At 36.6% G+C, this 21,177-nt stretch overlaps 1 protein-coding gene and 1 long non-coding RNA gene across 3 annotated transcripts in view; one reads left to right on the top strand and one right to left on the bottom strand.

Moving 5' to 3' along the window:
• LOC134209247 (uncharacterized) overlaps positions 1 to 21,177 on the top strand; it is a 62,315-nt gene that overhangs the window by 27,848 nt on the left and 13,290 nt on the right. The gene's annotated exons all lie outside the window — the stretch shown is intronic.
• LOC134214565 (uncharacterized) lies at positions 9,633 to 13,372 on the bottom strand. Of its 2 annotated transcripts, XR_009979833.1 has the most exons (4): positions 13,342 to 13,372; positions 10,294 to 10,344; positions 9,998 to 10,210; positions 9,633 to 9,939 (listed from the first exon to the last, which is right to left on the bottom strand). It is a non-coding gene; the product is annotated as an uncharacterized LOC134214565 (long non-coding RNA). The 2 variants fall into 2 exon arrangements; XR_009979832.1 differs by lacking the exon at positions 13,342 to 13,372 and having other exon boundaries at positions 10,294 to 10,765.

Below are 21,177 nucleotides of genomic sequence, written 5' to 3'. Positions count from 1 at the left end.
TTATATAGAGAAGAAGATATATGTGTCGCCGTTATAAATTTTTGCAATAGCTCCACCCTAATATAATCGATTTAGAACCACACATAAATTAAATAATTGCTAATTCGAGACCACACATAAAGTTTATTTGGATATATATTTTATAAGTAGTTCGCGAGAAGAATGGTTAGGTGTGCGCTGATATACATCATAAGTTAAATCTATGGATTTTTGCCAATAAATATGTGTGGATTTTTAGTTTACACATTTTTAGATGAATTTGATACCATATGCTGTTGAAAACTGGTTTGTTTACAATTTGCGACATACGCCGTTTTGAAAAAGTACCCGAGCATTGCTGAGAATCCGGTAAAAAAATCAAGTATGTAGTGCTGCCACACTCACGCCGACCATCTGCAGCTTACGTGGCAGGAGCCCAACACGTGCGGGTATATTCAAATTTCTCACGTTCCATGATCCGACTTTCCAATCGTTGTCCTTTACTAGTTGCCGGGCTTGTTGCCGTTGAATCAATCCGTTTGCTCTACTTTTGCCTTTCTTGATAACTTGGTTTCTTGGGCCCTCATTAGCCGTGAGGTAAGACGCGCGGCTACAAAACAAGACCATGCTGAGGGTGGCTGGGTTCGATTCCCGGTGCCGATCTAGGTAATTTTCGGATTGGAAATTGTCTCGACTTCCCTGGGCAAAAAAGTATCATCTGTTAGCCTCATGATATACGAATGCAAAAATGGTAACCTGGCTTTGAAACCTCGCAGTTAACAACTGTGGAAGTGCCTAATGAACACTAAGCTGCGAGACGGCTCTGTCCCAGTGTGGGGATGTAATGCCAATAAGAAGAAGGTATCTGTACACGGAAGAAAAAAAGTACCCAAAATTGAGTATTTTTAAACTTACTTTTGAGTTATTTTTTCTCTTCTCTTTCATCCACTCTTTCTTTTGTTGTCAAAAACAAAAGAGCCAAACAATCCAACGACGCCAGTTCAATACGGGAAGCCAATTTTGAGTTTTATTACCTGAGGTCGAAATTGAGTGAATTAAACTTAAATTTGGATCAATAAATTTTCCGTTGGGTACTTTTTTAACATGGGAATAAAGGCAAACTACTTCGACCCTACTTACTCAATTTTGGCTTCCCGTACGGATGTTCGAGGTTGGGTGAATTAAACTCACTATTGGGATTGCGCTACCTGCCTTCTCGATCCTGACACGATGCAGCATGGTGCGTGAACAGTTTTGCAAGAGTCCCTCGCTGGCACTCGGACGATGGTCAGCCACCCCTAACATGTGGAACAGACGCTGTTGATAGCCGCTCCTAACTGTTGAAGCAGCTGCATATCTTGAGCATTTCAGCAGAGAACACAGGAACACATAGGGGAAACTGGACACACATGATCCCCGGGGACACATGATCCCCCCCTGTTTTCTCGAAAACTAATCACATTTTTATACCAGTGATATGTGCAAACGGATCCGTTAGATAGATTATTGAATCTGAGTAACATTTGATATTAGTTATTTTGTGTATATGGGTTTTAGAGAGGTTTTATTATTTAAGCATTCTCAATCCTTTTTTTCTTCAAAGCAGAAAAGTTTAATTACTTTGAATATGTCCAATAGGGTGGTTCAAAAAATCGATTTTGCTCCACAGTGCTCATCTGATTCTTTACCATGTTCTGAGTGTCCTCTGAAAATTTGAGCTCATTTGGATTAAAACTGATTTAGCACAAGCCGTTTCAAGTTTGCATGTAAATTAGTATGGGGAAATTTATTTTTTCATTATACTGTTAATGACGTTCCTCCATTAAGCGCAGGTAAAAAGAAAACCTACATAGCTAAAAGGAATACTCAACAGCTTTCACCGAACGAAAATCGCATGTTGATTAATCACCCCAATAATTAGTAATCGATTTTAAGACAGGTTGCGAATCTTTAGTCATGATCGTTAAACTTCTTTGAGGGCATCACTGAAATGTGCAGTGCAACATAGTAGCCTGAATTTGTGTGTGCTATCTTTCGCGCCACGAGCAGCAATGTTGCCTGTTGGTGAGTTATGCAATTAGCTCCAGAAAACTACGGTATAGTTTAAATTCGATTACTAATTATTGGGGCGCTTAATCAACATGCGGTTTTCGTTGGGTGAAAGCTGTTGAGTATTCCTTTTAACTCTGTAGGTTTTCTTTTAACCTGCGCTTAATGGGGAAGTGTCATTAACAGTATAATGAAAAAAATAATTTCCCCATACTAATTTGCATGCAAACTTGAAAGAATCAGATGAGCACTGTGGAGCAAAATCGATTTTTTGAACCACCCTAATGTCCAACCAAAAAGTACCTAATTTTTACTGGACAAAGTTTTATTATTGTAGAATTCAATAAATTCATACAATTAACTATTGCTTATTTTCCGTTGAATACAAAAAATAAAACAAGATAAATACTCAACATGGACACTAGACTGGCCCAGGAAACAAAAAGTTGTATAATTCCACGGGGCACCCCCCAGGATTGTGTCTTTGGGTGAGAAAATCAATCTCTGAAAATTTCAGCTCAATCGCTTGTTGCATAAGCTGGCGCATTTGATTTCAAGTTTGTATGGGGATTTCAGCCAAAATGTATAGGAAAATGCACCTCCGTCACTCATTCCATCTGGAAATTGGTTCTGATTGCACGATTGACTTCAGAATTGCAAAAACGGCAGTTGGTATGCTACAGAACAGTTTCACAGAACATTTTATGATGATTAAATGAACTTTTATATGGGTTTCGGCTGATGCGATTTGATCAAAAAACCCAAAAATACACAAATCAGCTCCTAATAATTCAGCCGAAAATTATATAAAAGTTCATTTAATCATCATGTAATGTTCTGTGAAATTGTTCTGTAGCATACCAACTGCCGTTTTTGCAATTCTGAGGTCAATCAAGCAATCAGAACCAATTTCCAGATCGAGTGAGTGACGGAGGTGTATTTTCCTATACATTTTGGCTGAAATCCCCATACAAACTTGAAATCAAATGCGCCAGCTTATGCAACAAGCGATTGAGCTGAAATTTTCAGAGATTGATTTTCTCACCCAAAGACACAATTCTGGGGGGTGCCCCGTGGAATTCGACAACATTTTTTTCTCCCCATAGTAATCTGGGCCAGTCTAATGGACACACATGATCCCCCACAGTTTGGACACACTTGATCCCGATATTGCATATATTAAGGCGTTTGTTGTATACCATCGCATATTATTGTATTGTATGTAACTAATTGATCTGTAAAAATTATTTTCTAGTTAAAAAGTATAAATAAATTTAATTTATCTTGAATTTTGTCAATCAGACGATACACGCGCAATTTGAATTTCTCAATAGCCTTATTTCATTACCCTGAACAAAGTGTAGTTGAACATACTTAGTTTTGATTAGTTTTATTAAATGCATTTTATCATTATTTTCAATAAAAAAAAAGTGTAAATTAAGCTTTGAAAATATTCAACAAATCACAGGGCTTAAAATTAGTATTGTTCGATCTGGTTTATTTTTTTTTTCGTTTGAAGCAGGAGAAGTTTGCTTACATAACCATTTATTTGTCTTCTTAAAGAATTTTTAATAATAGGCTCATTCAACAACTTTTTTCAGTCGTTTAAGAGAAATCGCATTTGTGTAATAATAATACGCACTACAAAAATGATGATGTGTGACAGTACCAAACGATGATGCGTGACAGTACCATATTGATGTATAAAGTCATCATCCTGGTATGATCACGGTTGTGGTATTGGTAGTAGTCTGACGATCTCGATGTATCACAGTCTTTTTTTGTTGGTCCCAAAACAGGTACTCAGGGATGTTTACCATTGACCATGGCATTAACAGTGTGGCCAATTTTCAGAGATTTAATAGAATAATTGAATTCTAAAATTACAAAGATATTTTTATGAATCGATCAACCATTTTTGGTATCATAACTGTATCAATCACAAAGAGAGATCCTCTTGGGAACATTATGGTTGTCGTGATATGACCATAAATCCTGATAAATCATCATCACCATGCCAATTTTGTTGCTATAACAGACATTATATTTGTCACTATTACTCTATTCGAGAATCAAATTACTTGCCTTGCTTAATACCAACAATATTTAATTTTCACACGACTGCCATTACGACAGACTAAAAATAATTGTTAGGATTTGAGGCTAGACCAATTCAACCTTTCATTAGACTTGGAAGAACCTAAACATGTTCAGCTCATAAAGGGATCAATTTCCCCCTATATGGGGATCAAGTCTCCCGCAAGTTTTCAAAATGCCAAATTTTCTATCTTTCGGCAAAATCGATTTTTTGGTAACTTTCATGAACAAATAATTGCTTCCAATGACGTTTTTGAAAAGCTTATTAAATTCTTCATCAAGTCCATCAAGAATCGTGCAAATCTGTGCATGTTACATCGAGAAATATCATAAACAAAAAGTGGGGATCATGTGTGTCCAGTTTCCCCTACGCGTTTATTAAATGAAATTAAACAAAGCTATCATCAGAAACCGCACTTTATTTATTCGATCTCAAACTGGATACACGAAGTACTTTTTAAATCACATCAAAAACAGAAATACTAACAAGCGCGCCAACCAAACGTCAACAAACATTCTACGAGGGGTCAGCCATTACTCGCTATATGTCCATGTCGTATCAATGTAAGGGGTAAGACAAAAGATATTTTAGTTACTAGATAAAGATTGTCGCTGTCGTCGCTGTCCGGAACATCTTTTGCTGGCGAGGATAGGGGAGCTAAATGTCAAAGAAGAAAAATCCATACGATTTGACAGGTATGTACCACACATGTTTCGGACAGCAGAACAAAGGGAACCGAAGCGACAATCTTTATCTAGTAACTAAAATATCTTTTGGTAAGACATTATTCCTTCAACACTCCTCCTTAGGGTCTGTCTCATTTGGAGAATTAAACTGAAATTAAACTTAACAGTGACATTTCAATAATTCTCAAATAACCCTGCTCGCAGAGCAAGATTACTTTTGACAGATATCGAATCATTTTGCATCGATGTCTTATTGGAATTGCTGGGCAGCATTAGCCATTCTTATTACCGGGTTATTTGCTAATTTTCGAACTGTCACTTTTAAGTTTAATTCTCCAAATGAGACAGACCCTTAATGTCGACATCACTTACTCCTCCTGAAGCAAAACACCGTTATTCCTTCACCGCACGAATTAAAGACCCTGCTTTCACGATACTATATTGATATAACCATTGATTATAGTTCCTTCACGTAGTAGAGACCTTTTCGACGTTCTCCGGCCAACATTACTTTGCCGCCCATACGTATTTCACAACTTCTCGAACCAAATGTAACCGTATACCCCGCATCCACCATTTGAGTAACTGAAATCACGTTTACTGCTAACTGCGGTACGTAGGAAACACTCTCAGCTTAACGTGAATCTCTCCGACATTTTCTTCATAGCCAAGAAACTCACTTGTGCCAGCAGCCTCCACACGCAACTTCTTACCATCAGCAACAATAACGTCTTCCTTGCAAGGTACGACATTCGTCAATCGTCCGATTTCCCCTGTCATATGCCTTGAACATCCGCTATCAATGATCCATCCATTCGTTCTAGGGTAAATGATATATTTTGGACATGTACATATTTTGGACAAGCCTGAGCTTCTTCGATCAATTTTAGATAATGTGTAGGAATTTTTTTATCGAAAGTATGATCATTGCATACTTTTACCTCAACTCTAGCGGCTCCTGATGAGAGTTCACAAATCAACTATTATTTATCGTTAAAATTATCTAAAATGTAAAGCTTTCTACCAAAGTGCCTGCTGGACGCCAGTATGCAGGAGAACATGCATTATAGGACTCTTCGTAACATGCACCTGAAACACGTTTAAATTGGTTCAAACGGCAATCTTGAGGTCCTGCGGCCAAAGTTTGATTGTAATTGAGATACTAACATATTCCAATCGCTTAACATGAACTTGAGACGGATGAAAAAGGAGTGACCAAAGTGAAGTTATGTTTTTATGCATCAGACATTTATTGGTCACCCCATGTACAGTACATGGATGAACCATTAATTGCCAACTTTCAGGCTGTTTTCAATGATATCGATATTATTGCGAAACAATGTTAATTTCTGGTTTAATCTATGTCAGTTAAGCAAATAAATGCATTTAACCCTTAAAGGTGCAAGGCGACTTTTTTAGAAATCGTCGGAAATATTTTTAACGTTAATAACCATTGAAATTATTAACATTGAACGTATTTTCGGTTTGTTGTTTTAAAACAACATTGCGCATTTAAGGGTTAAATGATTGTGGATACGTGTAGGTAAGTCATACCATTGAGATCTGTAGGTGGCCATTTTTAAATAAGGAGAAAATGACTCTGTCCAAAATATATGCATTTGCCATGTCGAAATTATATATTTGATGTCCAAAAAGAAAATATTTCAGTTCGCAGTATATCACAGTTTACACCTAGTAAACGTAATTTACTCAAAAATTGGGCAATGGAGACACAAGACTAATCATAGGTTATGTATTTGGATGAACCTAGTGGTTTTCAATTGGTTTATACTATTCAATCTCGATATATTTTCTAATGAATGTCCTGCGCTTGTCCAAGATACATCATTTACCCTATTAGTAGTCGCATTGAAGCATACACTACGAACATCGTTTGCTTTCCAGCTGCCTCCTGCAATTGACGATCTTTCACCGTCTACTCCTCGCCTGTCTCCTCCACCAACTTTTGTAAGTCTTGGACAATCTCGACGAATATGTCCTTCCTCGTGGCAGTAGTAACACTCTCGTTTAAAAAAATGGTCACTTCGAGTTTCTCTTAGTTGTCTTGTTGCCCTGAGTGCCAAGTCGTTTCGAACATGATCTTCCTTCATCTCGCATCTACGTCACCATTCATCCAATAATTTCCCTTTAACGTAGTCCAGCTTCAATGTTGTCTCAGATTGGCCTTCCAAAGCCGTACACACGGATAAACACAGAAACACATTAATGAGTAAAAAAGTACTCATTTTTAGTTCAAGTGTGTAGCTGTCAGAAAATGGGGAAAATTTGACAACTTGAAATGTGTAAAAAATACCTATTTTGAGAATGTTGTTTCTGTTTGAAAATGATTATCTTTTACTCCGAAATGGGTGAAAAAATACTTAAGAGATAAATTCGAGCCCAACAAAAAGTAAATTTTTTTGTACATTAAATATATAATTTAAATTTGATTTGAGTTGCTCAAGTTTATTATTACAACCGTTGACAACATGGGAGAGCTAGTACGTGCAAAAGTAAGTATGCACTTTGTTTTTCACTTCGATTTGATTCCTCATTTTAGATATAACTTGATTCAGCATGCAGGTGTCACGGGAGCCACATGATGGACACAGTTAAACACGGATCCTATTGCTGAATTTTCTACGAAAACCCATCAGCGGAACGACACTCGGATTCCCGCGTCGAAGATTCAAGAAAAACACGGCACAACCTAGGAAAAAATGACAAAAATTCGCTCAGGATATGCCGTCGTTTTCGGCTTGGAAAGACTTGTGTCGTTCCCTTTGGAAAAAACATATTTTAATTAAAATACATTCATGTGACATATAAATAAACTTATTGTGTTTATCTCGTGTTTATATAGTTTCGTTTGCTTTTTTATTTTGAAGTGAGAAGAATTATTCAAATTATCGGTCGACGAAAACAAAAATTATTCCCAAAGCGGGTAAAATATACCCATTCAAAGTTCTAAATCAAAAAGAAAAAAGCCCCATTTTTTGACACAAATTGCGTTTACTCATTAAACACGCAGAAAAATTGATTGTACATTCAACAAAATATTGGGTTGAACTCAACAAATAATTTTGTTAACTCAAGGCTTACAAACATTTTTGTTGAATTCAACCCAAAATGTTTGTTGATTCAAACGCACATGATTGTTGCCCGCATAGTTTGACAGATTTGTACATTTAGCAAACATTTTAGTTGAATTGACAATCAGTTTTGTTAAATCAGCAAACGTGTTTGTTGCACCGGATATTATAGGTTAGGTGCAAGATTATTATTTTCAATTTGTACATTTTTAATTGATTGGAATAAAAGCATGTGCAATAAGATTATAGATTTTGTTTATTATACGCTATGCATTTCATTTAATAGAAAGCTAAACATTTTAAAGAAATTTCCACGGAAAATAAACAGCCGGAAGGAAGTCACAGCATAGCCGTCGTAGTCGTCGTGTTCCTTGCTGAAAAAACACAAACAATAAATTTTAAAATTCTAAAAAACATGTTGGGCATTTACCTTATTAATAGATTCATTCTTCTTTGGGTTGAAATTGGAACTACACACTTGAAAATTATTTATTTCCAATGTTTCCACAACACAAATTGTGAATTACATTTTAAACAATTATCATAAAAACATGTGTGTTTACAAGTATTTACAAGCTAAATTTTATGTACACGTTTGAGAAAACATATCCAAAATCAACAAAACTGTTTGTTGAAATAGATAACATTATTGTAAGTCAGACCAAATTGAATTGTTGTTACAACAAAACAACATTGTTGCTTCAACAAACAAAATGAGTTGTACTCAACAAATAATATTGTTGAATCAACTAAGCTAAATTTCTATGCGTGAAGAGTAAACAATGTTTTACTCATTTTATGAGTAGATCCACTTATTCTACGAAAAGAGTGAAATTTTACTCATTAATGAGTTTCTGAGATTGTCCGTGCACTGTGCCACCAAAGTACTCTTTAATGGGTGAAAAAGTACCCATTATGAAGTTAAATCAGCCCCGTGGCAAGAGATGCTTCTCAGCGTAGCGAACATCTTCATGAATATGTCTAGCATACATTTTGAAAAGTACTTCTCCCGAATCGTGCTTTTATAAGCAACTGGATTTTTTTCCAAAATATTGTTGGCTACACTTTTTCAATTTGTTCAAAATTAATACCTGCTATTATGGGCATGAAAATATAATCCTAAAACATCTTTCAGCACACCATTTATTTCATTTCAATTTCACTAATGAATGTTGTTCGATTTGCATCCCGGGACCATTTCAACTGTGATGCTCAACACAGTATAAACAATAATAATATCTTTTGTTTGATTCGGAGTGGGAGAACAAATTACGAAAAATGATTTCGTTTAGCGCTTGATTTCACCTGTAGATTCCCTCCAATTCGTAAGTTTATTATATTTTATCATCAAATAACATAATTCCCATGGTCAAAGATGTAAATCTTGCAAATTATTTTGAAAACAATTTTTAGATTTAACCAAAACAAATAGTAAACAAAACACATGATGTTTATTTTCGTACAATAACAACGGACGGTAATGAGCTACCGTCCGTGGACATGGTGGCTATTGTCAAACCCCTTGTGATAGTATAGGACGCCAGGGGGGTGAGTTAAATAGTTCAACTCATTAAATGAGTAAACAGCGTTTACTCATTAATGAGTAAACCGCTTATACGTCAAAACCAGGGGTAAATTTCACCCATTAGGAAATTTTTCGAAATCTTGCGGTGGGTAAAATTTATACACTATTTTTTTCAGTTTTAGACAAGTAATGAATCAGGAAGTTTGATAAAAATGAAGTAAAATAATCGAATTAGTTGAATAGATTTATTTATTATTGAGTTATTTAAAAAATAAACACAATTTTTATTTTCTTGCATGCAAAGTGCACTTTGTAGCCACTCAAATGATTCTCGATTTAAATTAAAGATGTATTGTAGCTGATCCAGCGAATGGACACTTTGTTCCTTGTCCTTTACTGAGGTGGCAGGCCGTGTGGGAAAACGAGGTGCCAAAATCCGTGCGAATCGGCCGGGTCACGGCCGGACCAACCAAATCCGGCCAGAATAAATATTCGCTGGCTCTATTGGAGCTGAAATTTCATTTGAAATCAGGCATAACAAGTTTAAACAAATCAATTTAATGCTCACCCTTTCGAGACGCCATCCGAGATGCCTTTGTGAAACGAGACCCATCATGCCATCAGTCGCCGGAACTGCTTCGATTCAGCGTCATCGGTGCTGAGTCCAGCGAACAAGGTGCTACAGAAAATGCCCCGTTAGCAGCCGGGTAGATCATGGCACAGGAAATAGCAATTTGCCCAAGAATTTGCAGGACACTTGAGGTGTAAAACAAATAATTCACTGTAAAACGAGTAAACGACGTAATATCAAAAGATTCCAAATATATTCAATCCATTATCAAGAAGAAAATATTTAAAACTTACCTCATTACAACCTCGATTCCAACGTCATTGTCGGTGCCGCTTCCACTTCAACTGCAGAATGTTTTAAGTACAAGAATTATATTTTCACCCATTAATGGGTAAATATTCGGAAGTATATAATGAACATAATTTACCCACTATGAGAAATTTACAAATACCCATTATTTTGACAGCTCCATATGTCGTAAAATAATGGATATTTTTACCAAATTAATGAGTAATGCCGAGTTTACAGTGTAATCAACGGATTGTACGTCTCTGGCAAACTCGACAGCAATATCGTCACTATCCAGTAGGCTGACCATACGTACCGTATTTAACGGGACAGTCCCGTTTTTCAGACCTTTTTGTGCTGTCCCGTCGTAATCTAAAAAATCCTCAATGAATCGCCTGCTTTGAGCGTGCTTACAGCGGCACACTAAGAGTTAACTTTGGTAAATCAGTATGGCGAAAGGCATCTAATGTTTAATATTTCGAAAATAGGCAATTTAATATTTGGTAGGCGTAGTAGCGGACACCTTACTGCATAACTGGTACCAAATAGTTTTTCGTGAAAAGCTCCTACTGTTGAGAAAACCCGCGTTAGATGTCTTTCGCCATACAAATTCCTGGTGGTTAACTCATGCTGGCTATTTTGCGCATATACTATAGCGCCTTGATGTGATAGCGGCGAGTAGCAAATCAGCCACTGCCAATAATTCATTTGTCCCGTTTTTTCATTGATTCTGCCAAAGAGCTCCAAAATATTATTCAAACAAGTGTTTTTTATGTCTTCATTTGAGAGATTAACAGCCCTCGGCTGGATCATCTCTCAACAAATAAATTGTACGAAACCCACAAAAAAAGTGTTAGATGTTATGTTATTAGTTTTGTTTTTAGAAGAATACTATCTATGCCGTTTTGTATTTTCCATTGATGGATTTTTCTTTAGATTTTTCATAGTTGATGACAACATGTGCCGGGCAATTTATTTCATGCAGTTTCATTTAAATTATTTTTTTCTGCTTGTTCCGGAGGCATTACAATTTGGCCAATTTCATCAGTGGTAGTAACTTGATATGCACATATTTTCTGAAAATCAGGCTACGCCTCATCGTTAATAAAATAAAGCGCAGGGACAGACATTCTAATTTTCAAATTAGGCTCATTTTCAATTATCCTTTTTGAATTTTCCGAATTCATTTTTTTTTTTCAAATTTACTTTGTCGCATATTTTTACATCAAATGATTGATTTGATTCTTTTCGAACAATTAAAATTTATTCAAAGTTTTTCTGAATAGTTCTGAATATTTCGAAATCATCCACTGTAAAAAAACGACAGGGAAAAATAATTTATAAACCAACTGAACGAAATCGAGTTTAAGGCAGTTTCAAACCGAGGGAAAATATGGTCGGATTAAAAGCTAGATTTAAGGTCCGCACGTACTTTATAGGTAGTTTGTACATCAGGGGCTTGTCTCAAATTTCGCTTTCAAGAATTACGGGATTCCGTTATGAAAAATTAGAAATTCGGCAAGATTTAAAAAATAATCAAGCGGCAATCTCCTAGAGCACGAGTTGTAAACCAGACTACAAATTGCCCAGGATTTTTTTTTATCTTTTGCGACGAAATTGTATGAGTCCTGCTTTTTTGGGAGCACATGAGCACGTTTATTCTCATGCGCCAACCATATTCATGGGAATAATTAAAATTACTTTTTATCAATTATCAAAAAGATTTTTTCCCACTTATATTCATGAAAAAGAGATTAGGCACGCGAAACCAATAATCCCATCCTATTGCTCTTTTTGCATTTGTCTTTTGATTTTTTTTTTTCTTAAAACTATTCTTTCTTAGACTTCCAATGCACAAAATCGGCCTTAAGGCTACCTTACCGCCGGATTTTGATCCCCGTGCGTTTTAAATGGGGCCGGGATTTTGATTTTCCGGGAACTTGGTCCGCAGATTTTTTCCCCATGTATTTTTACATATGCAATGTTTTCGGAATTTGGGCACAGAAAATCAAAATCAGGGCCCCATTCAAATAACACGGGGACCAAAATCCGGCGGAAAATTATCCCGAGATGTAAGGTAGCCTTTAGGCAGGGTACTTTTACAATTGTGAGTTATTTTCATTTGATATTGTTCGATAGTTGAGTCCCTAATGCATGTCTAAGAGTAAATAAAAAAAAAATCTCATTTTTTTTAAATATTGAGATTTGCGTAATTTTCTTTTCCTTCGTGGTTTTGTCCGTAATTTGTTAGAACATGGTTTCCCAAACTGTGGGTCCCGACCCCCAGGGGGGTCGCGCGGATTGTTGGTGGGTCGCGTAGAACAAATATTAATTGCAGCTCGAATGCCGAACCTTTTGATCATTTTTTCAGGAACATAATTTCAAGTTCAAACAGCATTTTGTTTTAAATATTCATCACCACGCTATTTTAGAAAACATTTATGTCTAAAAGCTGTCCTCTTAATGAAGTAAAATAAAAACGCTAACTTTTTGACAAACAATATCATGTTTGTCATTTTTTGCATTTGTACATGTAAGGTAACGTGAATATTTTTTATGTGGAAGAAGCCGAAACAGATGACATTCTGATTCAATTAATGCCTAATACTAAATGGTAAAATGCATTTTTTCATAGGTGGGTCGCGAGACATATAGAATTTTGCTAGGTGGGTCGCATACCCAAAAGTTTGGGAAGCTCTGTGTTGGAAGGTTATGGTGATGAATGATGCACTCTAAAATATTCATAATTCTAAAATTTCGAAAATGAAAATTAAGCCCATCAATTTTGAAATTTTCACAGCTCTTGAATTTTATTACAAGGCTTTTTTGAATGTCCCGTTTTGTAAGCGCGTTTGTCCCGTTTTTTCACCGAAATGATCTGGTCAGCCTATATCCAGTGATCTCCCAACTGTTCGCCCATGCCAAGTAATTTGTGCACTAAATCTGAAACTTCCATCAAATGCTTCGACATGTCACCTTCTTCGGATAATCTCAAGGAACACAACTTCCTCAAGACATGGATTTTGTTGCATAGTGACCCGCGCTCGTGATACCCTTTCAACTTTGACCACATTTCATGTGCCGTCTCTGCCCCAATAACATGAGTCAACTGATTATCGTCGAGTGCCAAACCGATGATCGCCCGAGCAGATGCATCCTTCGAAATCCAGGTGTTTTCTGCGATTCCAATTTCCAACTGGCCCAGTTGGAGTTATTCAGACGCTCCATCGTTACTTTGGCGTCACTCATTTTTAAGATCACTTTCTCTTCACAAACAATTTAATTTGAAAACAAACAAAAAACACTACTAATGTTTTTCTACGGTACTTAATACTGCAGCACACTACTGTTCATATTAGTTTACGATCACAAATCACTTCGTTTCGTTCCGTTTCTAAGCTGGGACCATAACCTGTTGAAGCAGCCTCATATCTTGCGCATTTCAGCAGAGAACACAGGAACACATACGCGTTTATTAAATGAAACTAAACAAAGCTATCATCAGAAACCGCACTTTATTTATTCGATCTCAAACTGGATATACGAAGTACTTTTTAAATCACATCAAAAACCGAAATACTAACAAGCGCGCCAACCAAACGTCAACAAACATTCTACGAGGGGTCAGCCATAGACCAATGCAAGATCTTGATCTAACCTCACTTATTTGACAGTTCACAGAGCTTGTTTACAAGGTGTTAGAAGAAAAATCGATGAGGAGAAAATTAAAATTCATATTTTTAGTTTAAAATTGCTGCGATCCAAATATTTCAATGATATTCTTTGCATTCAGCATGAAATCAATCGCAAAGGACATCTACATGCGAATAAAATGACGAAACAATTTTATCGGAAGCTTCGCCAGAGGCGAAGTCCCGGTGAAAAAGCTCTGTGAACTGTCAACCTACGTCATCATGCACTGGTCTATTACCCGCTATATGTCCATGTCGTATCAATAGGCTGGCCATTAGGGCAGTTCAAATTTCAAAAATGTTTGAAAATTCCAACTCCCATATGTCTAATAGCACCATTTTGATAATATAGGAGTCCTGGCAAAATTTCAGGCAATTCGGTGGCCATTTAGGGGTGGCGCGAAGTCAATTTATGTTTATATGGAAATTTGTATGGGAAAAACGTAAAATTTATTCAAGTCTCCCTACAGCTGTCAAATCGTGATGAATTCAAATAAACATCCCCAACCTCCCTTTTTGGAATCTATATAAATGAGACCTCCGGGTAATACATTAGTTATGAGTGGATTGAACGGTTCTATTGACAGTGTGAATATGGGATAAATGGCTAAAATGGTGTAATTAGCCTCAACGTAGCAGTGGAAATATAAATCAAAATTAATGAGTTACCCACTGGTTGAGCTCAAATAGATTCCAAAAATGGAGGTTGGGGATGTTTATTTGAATTCATCACGATTTAAGAGTTGTAGGGGGATTTGAATAAATTTTAAGTTTTTCCCATACAAATTTCCATATAAACATAAATTGACTTCGCGCCACCCCTAAATGGCCACCGAATTGCCTGAAATTTTGCCAGGACTCCTATATTATCAAAATGATGCTAATAGACATAGAGTAGAGTGGGGCAAGAGTACGCACTTAGTTTTCAATCGATCATGTGGCCCTTATGAAGCAAGCTTCTGCATATCAAATCAGTGTCGATGATTCATGTACTCTTCCTTTATGTTACCCAGTGGAAAAAATATTGAAATTATTGAGATTCGTTTTAGTAGAACCCTTATTGCAAGACAAGTGAAAAACGCACTCTTACCCCACCGGTGGGGTAAAAGTGCGCATCGGGTGGGGTAAGAGTACGCATTTATCCAATCATGTGCTTTAAGTATATATTAACACAAATAAGAGTTAATAACATTTAATTGATGTTTAATGAGAATATATTAGGGAATGTTCAAAGATTACGTAACTCTTAAAGGGAGAGGGGGTCCTAAAAATGTGCACTTTCATACGAAAAACCATTGTTTTTTTATATATACAAAAAACTACACAGGTAAAAATATATATCAGATTTCGCGTGGCGTATACAAAGGCATTTTCCTTAAAGAAAGTCCACCAATCACGTAACGTAAAATTTGGCTATTTCATCGCCCCTCCCCCCTATCTTACACTATTTGTATGAATCCTCTAAAAATTAAATGGATCGTCAAACATCTCACAACCCCTCCCAGCTAAACGTTGCGTAATTTCTGAATGTTTCTTTTGATTAAATGAAATTATCATTTAGATGAAATTGTGTTTTCGTACTATGTTTAGGTGTACAACAAGTCCTAATACAATTTCATTATTTCGCTTCAGTGCTTTGTTCGCTAAGTCCTTTCTAACACCAAATTACTTCAACTTATCCTAAAAACTTGTGATAATTTCAAATTCTGTCCCTTTTTTCTTAGTTGTGGATCTTTACGCTTTGGAAGAAGTCTTATTTCGGTCGGAGATACGGGTTTGACATCATAACTTGAAGATTCATATGCGTACTCTTGCCCCACCGGTTCCTGCGTACTTTTACCCCACAGTCCCAAAAATTATTTAAGTAATGGTTTTGACTTCTTGGAAAACCAACCGGATTGGTGTTCTGTACAATAAAGTACTCTATACAAGAGGTTATCGAAATGGTATAATGTTCACCTGATTGAACGTATATATGGTAATGAAATACTAGTTGCGGAAATCCAATTATTTTTAGCAAAATGACCAAAAAGTTATCTAACTCCATATCTCCCTTGTTGTTTATTCAAATCGTTTACAATTACACATGATAATAGTTGGCCAGAATACCTGTCAAACTGATGCAGTGCTGCTAGTTTATCTTTTTTTATTACTTCAAAAAATCGAAAACGTACTCTTACCCCACGCGCACTCTTGCCCCACTCTACTCTATGGGAGTTGGAATTTTCGAACATTTTTGAAATGTGAACTGCCCTACTGGCCATACGTACCGTATTTAACGGGACAGTCCCGTTTTTAAGACCTTATTATGCTGTCCCGTCGTAATCTAGAAAATCCTTAATTTGTCCCGTTTTTCATTGATTGTTCCAAAGTGCTCCAAAATATTATTCAAACAAATTCAATATTTTGATTTTCGTTTTTTTTTTCTTGTGAAGTAGGCAATTCTATTTTTTTCAAATCTGCTTTACCGCATATTTTTCAATCGTTTGATTCTTTTCGAAACATTAAGAATCATTCAAAATCTTTGGGGTTGTTCAAAAATTACGTCCATGGTTTGAGGGGGGAGGGGGTCCAGAATTTGTGACAGTTTGTGACAGGTGGAGAGGGGGGGTCTCGTCTTGTGTTACGTCCAACAAGAAAAAGTACCTAATAACATTTTAGAAACAATTTGATTAGCCCAAAAAAATTAAATTTGCTATTAGAGGGAGTTAATTCTTAAGGTAGCCACACCTCGGGAATTTGGTTCGCGGAATTTTCCCCCATGCATTTTTACATATGCGATGTTTTCGGGATTTGGGTGCGGAAAATTAAAATCCCGGCCCCATTAAAAATGCACGGGGACCAATATCCGGCGGAAAACTTTCCCGAGGTGTAAGGTAGCCTTTACTGTTTCTTGTGGAAATAATGTACGAAGAAAACCAACCATTATTATAAAGTACAGCTGTACGTACAGGGGGCGTTCAGTGATTTGTGACAGCTTGTGATAACAGGGGGGGGAAGGTGCGTTGAAAATACCGAAAAGCGATGGACGTAATTTTTGAACGATTCCTTTCTGAATTTTTCGAAATTATCCGGTTTCAAACCAAGCTGTAAACCAACCTAAAAATAAGTCAGGAATTGTTTTACTTTTCGCGACGAAATTGCATGAGTCCCGCCTTTTTGGAAGCACATGGGTATAAAATCAATGGGCAAGATTCCAGATGCTACTTTTAGCGTCATTTAAATCAATTACTATCAAAAAGGATTGTGAATTGATTACAGTTTTGACATTCATTCACATTCAGGGAAATAATTAAAATTACATTATATTAATGTTCTTTCCTTGTTAAGATTCTTGTTATTCTCATCCGCAGATTTTCCATCACTATTGCTCTTTTCGTACTTGTCTTTTGATATTTTTTTTTTAATTATTTCTGCTTTTCTCTCCAATGCCCAGACCAGTTTTAAGGCTGATTTACAGTGCGGAAAACGTGTAACGAGATTTGGTCCTCCATGCTTTTTAAAGGGGCGGGATTTACGGGATTTGACTATTTTTTTGTTATTTTCAATTGCTCAGATTTGGAAAAGATTTTTGATATTGGCCTGTAATAAAATAACGCATGTTTAAGAGCGGATTAAAATAAAAAAATTGAATTCCACATTTGTTTTTTAATGTTGGTGTAAAGATATGTTGGTGAATCATTCACTCTAATTTTTTTTCGAACTTCTTACAAGGAAAATGAAAATTAAGCCTATAAATTTTGAAAATACCTCAGATCTGGAATTTTGTCACAAGGTTTTTTGAAATGTCCCGTTTTGTAAGTGCGTTTGTCCCGTTTTTTCACCGGAATAATCTGGTCAGCCTACGTATCAATGTAAGGGGTAAGACATTATTCCTTCAACACTAACATGGATCAGTAAGTTTTGCACCTCCGGAGAGGAGCAAATCCCTTCACTGTCAGTATACGACCATAACCAAGTAACCAAAAGTTCCTTCAAAAGTACGTTTTTCGCTTGACTGAGCAAGCTGACTGAGCTGATTAAGCGAAAAACGTACTGTTTAAAAAAAATTGGTTACTTGGGTAGTTCCCACCGGGGTTGATTATCCGATCTTCCTTAAGATTGCTCGTATCCCGACGAGGAGGTAGGCATGGAGGTTGCTCGGTAAGAGACCAAGGACCGCGAAATAGAGGTCTATTTTATTCCTTCAGATATGGATTACCCAACATTTGCCATAGAGTAGAGTGGGGCAAGAGTGCGCGTGGGGTAAGAGTACGTTTTCGATTTTTTGAAGTAATAAAAAAAGATAAACTAGCAGCACTGCATCAGTTTGACAGGTATTCCGGCCAACTATTATCATGTGTAATTGTAAACGATTTGAATAATCAACAAAGGAGATATGGAGTTAGATAACTTTTTGGTCATTTTGCTAAAAATAATTGGGTTTCCGCAACTAGTATTTCATTACCATATATGCGTTCAATCAGGTGAACATTATACCATTTCGATAACCTATTGTATAGAGTACTTTATGGTACAGACCACCAATCCGGTTGGTTTTCCAAGAAGTCAAAACCATTACTTGAATATTTTTTGGAACTGTGGGGTAAAAGTACGCAGGAACCAGTGGGGCAAGAGTACGCATATGAATTTTCAAGTTATGATGTCAAACCCGTATCTCCGGCCGAAATAAGACTTCTTCCAAAGCGTAAAGATCCACAACTAAGAAAAACGGGACAGAATTCGAAATTATCACAAGTTTTTAGGATAAGTTGAAGTACAGTCGCGATTCGCTGGTTGGGCCACGACCTCGGCCCAACTAACGAATTCGGTTTTTTTAGTTGGGTCAACTGACAGCCATTTGAACACGTGTATTTCGACTTGAACATCACAAATGATGTCCAGTGACGCCCAATCCCGTTTTCCGTGTTTACATTGAATTTTGACGTACGGTTGCTTTTTAGTTGGGCTATGGCCCAACCAGCGGAGGTGACCCAAGTATTAAGATCCCAACCAGCGAATCCCGACTGTAATTCAGTGTTAGAAAGGACTTAGCGAACAAAGCACTGAAGCGAAATAATGAAATTGTATTAGGACTTGTTGTACACCTAAACATAGTACGAAAACACAATTTCATTTAATCAAAAGAAACATTCATAAATTACACAAAGTTAAACTGGGAGGGGTTGCGAGATGTATAACGATCCACATAATTTTTAGAGGATTCATACAAAAAGTGTTAGATAGGGGGGAGGGGTGATGAAATAGCCAAATTTTACGTTACGTGATTGGTGGGCTTTCTTTAAGGAAAATTTCTTTGTGTACGCCACGCGAAACCTGATATATATGTTTACCTCTATAGTTTTTTGTATATACAAAAAAATGATTTTTCGTATGAAAGTGCACATTTTTAGGACCCCCTCCCCCTTTAAGAGTTACGTGATCTTTAACCGATTCAGTACGGATGGGTCATATATGACCCAAGACGAAAATCAGCTGTCAAAAATCAGGTTTAAGAGATAGAGCCTCGCTTTCTTCAGCAAAAATGTTCAAAATTGACTGTTCCACCCAGGAAAAATATTGAACATGTCAGGATATGGGCACTAGGATGACCTAGAGCATCCAAAATATCCTTGAGTTTTGATTTCGATGTTCTAGGTAATAAAAAACATGCTTCACCATATTCTGGTTGAATGTTCGAATCTATAATGCGTTATGATAAAATTCTTCGCCTTTTCAGCGACTTCCCAATCTATTTCAGTATCTTCGATACTCCAAACAGTTCTTGAATTCAGATCTTAATATTCAAATGAATCAGCAAGAAGATCTACGATGTCCCCACTATTTTTATGAGTTGGAATAGCTCTACGGGACTTCATTCTACGATTATAGACACATTACAGAATTCGTTGAACATCTATGTCACTCCAAACTGTCTTTGAGTTCAGTTCTTAATGTTCAAATCGATCAACAGGAAGATCTACGATGTCCTCACAATGTTTACGAGTTGGAATAGCTCCGCGAATCTTCGTTACACCATTATAGACACACTACACAATTCGTTCAACATCTACGACACTCCAAACTGTCTTTGAATTCAGATACTAGTATTCAAATAAATCAATAGGAAGATCTACGATGTCCCCACTATTTTTATGAGTTGGAATAGCTCCACGGGACTTCATTCTACGATTATAGACACATTACAGAATTAATTGAACATCTATGTCACTCCAAACTGTCTTTGAGTTCAGTTCTTAATGTTCAAATCGATCAACAGGAAGATCTACGATGTCCTCACAATGTTAATGAGTTGGGATAGCTCCATGAGACTTCGTTACATCATTATAGACATACTACAGAATTCGTTCAACATCTACGACACTCCAAACTGTGTTTGAATTCAGATACTAGTATTCAAATAGATCAACAAGAAGATCTGCGAAGTCCTCGCTATTTTTATGAGTTGTAATAGCTCCACGGAACTTCGTTACACCATTATAGACACACTACAGAATTCGTTCAACATCTATGACACTCCAAACTGTCTTTGAGTTCAGATCCTAATATTCAAACCGATCAACAAGAATATCTATGATGTCCTTATTACTTTTATTAGTTGTAATAGCTGCACGGGACCTCATTACACCATTATAGACACATTACATAATTCGTTGAGCATCTACGACACTTTGAATTGTCTTTGAGTTCAGTTCTTAATGTTCAAATCGATCAACAGGAAGATCTACGATGTCCTCACAATGTTAATGAGTTGGGATAGCTCCATGAGACTTCGTTACATCATTATAGACATACTACAGGATTCGTTCAACATCTACGACACTCCAAACTGTCTTTGAGTTTAGATCTTAATATTAAAATAGATCAACAGGAAGATTTACGAAGTCCTCATTATTTTAAAAGACAGGAGCACCGTCTTCGACCAGAGGTCGTACAGACTGAACACTTAACACCTAGCATGAGACAACGGACAGGACACATAACACCCAGTGGACCAGTGGAGAATTTTTCGATCACGAAAAGTTTTATCCTTACCAGGGCAGAATCGAACCCACACTCCACAGCACATGCGCTTATGCGATTGACGTCGCTAACCGCACGGCCACGAAGCCCACTATACGTTGTAATTTTTATGAGTTGGAATAGCTCCATGGGACTTCTTTACACCATTATAGACACACTGCAAAAATCATTGAG

This window comes from Armigeres subalbatus, chromosome 2, assembly GCF_024139115.2.
Source record: "Armigeres subalbatus isolate Guangzhou_Male chromosome 2, GZ_Asu_2, whole genome shotgun sequence".
In the NCBI taxonomy this organism is placed as follows: Eukaryota; Metazoa; Arthropoda; class Insecta; order Diptera; family Culicidae; genus Armigeres; species Armigeres subalbatus.
This window is presented reverse-complemented; position numbering and strand designations above follow the sequence as displayed.